Genomic DNA, 2,696 nt, shown 5'->3' with positions numbered 1-2,696 from the left:
CTTCCCAAAGGGAGATTGAGAATAGATCCAGGGGAATGGTTGTTAAAAATCTAGGAAAAGAGCATATGAGAGTGGAATTCATAATACTTAGAGGGAATCTAGTGGGAAAAATCACCAAACTCATCCAGGAATCTGTGATACTACTTCTGTTAAGAAATTATGGCTGTTTCTAAACTAATTTTCAGAACAACTCCACCTGTGACCTTGCTCAGGCTAGTCAATTGTCATACTGAAGCAGAATGATTGGGAGACATGTCCTACAAAAGTATTTTAGCCAGAGGTGTCACAAGGTGAAATTGTGCCCAAGGAAAATTCATCTGGGGCTGTGAGGGGTAGGTGTTTCAGAACGGGGCTAGAAAGACAGGTAACTATGGGAGGAGAGTCCTATCAGTTGTACAGTTACACTTGGAGGTGGTCTGTGTGCTGGTGGAAAGAAGAGTTCCATCTCAAAGATAGGTCCACTGAGAGGTCTGAATGTTACCCTTTTCAGGGTTTGGTGGGAAAGACAGGCTGTAGACATAGTGTTGGATTCCCTGGTGACAGCTGGGGATCACGGTGCCTCTGGAATACTGAGAGGTGAGATTGGGAGATGGTAGTTACTCTGAGGAGGGTAACTGCCTGCATCTCTCCATTCTGGGGAAAAATGCACCACTTGACATGTTAATGCTCTGGGCAAAACTTTGCCCTCTGCTAGTTACAGTTCCAAATATAGTCAGATTGACAGTTCAAATGGGAGTTGTTTTCTGTTAGGTCAGCCACCATATAGCCATAAATGGTTGGGGCTCTTTAAGGAAGATTAGGGAAGTATCTCTGCATTTTACATGTACTTAAGACTTTATCACCTTAAACTGAAAACAATCCCCCTCTCCCCTCAATGAATCAATATGGATGCAAATATTTCTGGAATTTCTCTGAATTCTAAAAACAGGGCATATTTGTATGCAATTAATTTAGCTATTCTAATGACTCCAGGCCACAAATATAGGCATTAATCTTTGAATTTTATGCCACCTCCTCCCTTCTCCCCAACTATGAAGTAGGAACTGAGCTGATTCTTTAATCGTTCTGCTGCTACTGGGACAACTAGGTGGCTGAGTGGATAGAGTGCCCCTAGGCCTGGGGTCAGGACTTACTATCAGTGTGACCATGGGAGAGTCACTTTGTCTCAGTTTCCTCATCTGTAAAAAAATGAGGATCATAATAGAACCTACTTCTTAGGGTTTTTGTAAGGATCAAATGAAATGATAATTATATGTGCCTGGCACACAGTAAGAGCTATATAAATGTCAATTATTATTATTGGTCTGCTAACACCTGGATTTTACATCACTCATAAATGTGGAGCAGGAGGTACTTAGATTGTGTATGATTATGATGCACATTTATACAGCTCTTCAAGGCTTACAGATGCACTTTGCTTAAAACAACCCTGTGCTTTTGGTTCCCAGCTCGTCGTGGCAAAGGTGCAACTTCTTTCAATCGGCCCGATTCCAGCTTCATCCAACACTGGCAGCCACCCCGCAGTGTCCAGGCCAAGCCTCCATCTTCATTGCTGCCATTCCACCCAAGTTTGATCCTAATGAATTTCCATGTTTTTGAAGTTCATAGGTGCTGAAGTTGGTGCCACATCAGCTCTGACTCCCAGTATTGGTCCCTTGGGTTTGTCTCCCAAAAAAGTAGGTGACGACATTGCCAAGGCAACTGGTGACTGGAAAGGGCTGAGGATCACAGTGAAACTTTCCATTCAGACAGGCCCAGATTGAGGTTGTGCCTTCTGCTTTCAGCCTTGACCATCAAGGCCATAAAGAAGCCTCCTTGGAACAGAAAGAAGCAGAAAAATATTAAACACAGTGGAAACATCAGTCTCAATGATATCATCAACATTGCTCAACAGATGAGGCACAGATCCTTGGCAAAAGAGCTCTCTGGAATCATTAAAGAGACCCTTGGAACGGCCCGGTGTCTGGGCTGCAACACTGATGTCAGGCATCCTCATGATGTCATTGATGACATCACTAGTGATGCTATGGAATGCCCAGCAAGTTAAGATACAAAAGAGACTATTGAGATAAATTAACATTTGACAACAACAACAACAAAACCCCAAACAAACAAAAAACCCTAACCATGTGAGGCAGGCCATACAAGAATTATTATGTCCATTTTGCAAAAAAATTAAAATTTGCTAAAGGAAATATAACTTTCCCAGGGTTGCTTAGCTAATTAGTGTCAGATCTAGTGTTAGAATCTAGGGTCCCTAACTAAGTCCAGTGCCCAAAAATCTGAGTGAAGGAAAAAGGGAAGAGAATTTACTATTTTAAGTAAGCTCTGCTTTCCCGTTGATGAAAACAGCCTCTAATCCCTGTAGAATTCACACACTTGAATATGAATTCTTGTTTTCACTACCAAGTTGTGCACTGATAAAACTTTGGAAAAATTCATGTCTGAATAGATAAGAAGCCAAGATTCCTTCCATCCCAATAAATCATGAAGCTCTCTCTGAAGGCAGAATTACCCTTTCACATTGAATAGGCCTGTCTCCTGCCTGCTGTCCTATCAGTCTGGCTATCACTGCTGTGCCAGCCATTCCTTCATCCACAAATTGGGCCTCATTTCCCACACTGCCTCCAGGTAATGGAACCATTTGAGCTAAAATGGAACTTTCAAAGCAATGCAGAAAATGTAATATATATAGA

General features: G+C 42.0%; 1 pseudogene; it reads left to right on the top strand.

Moving 5' to 3' along the window:
• Positions 1-370: 370 nt before the first annotated feature.
• Positions 371-2,047, top strand: LOC122739297 (annotated as a pseudogene).
• The last annotated feature ends 649 nt before the right edge of the window (positions 2,048-2,696 follow it).

The sequence above is a fragment of the Dromiciops gliroides genome, chromosome 2 (assembly GCF_019393635.1).
Source record: "Dromiciops gliroides isolate mDroGli1 chromosome 2, mDroGli1.pri, whole genome shotgun sequence".
Lineage (NCBI taxonomy): Eukaryota > Metazoa > Chordata > Mammalia > Microbiotheria > Microbiotheriidae > Dromiciops > Dromiciops gliroides.
Note: the sequence above shows the minus strand (reverse complement) of the source record. Positions and strands in the feature narration are given on the sequence as shown.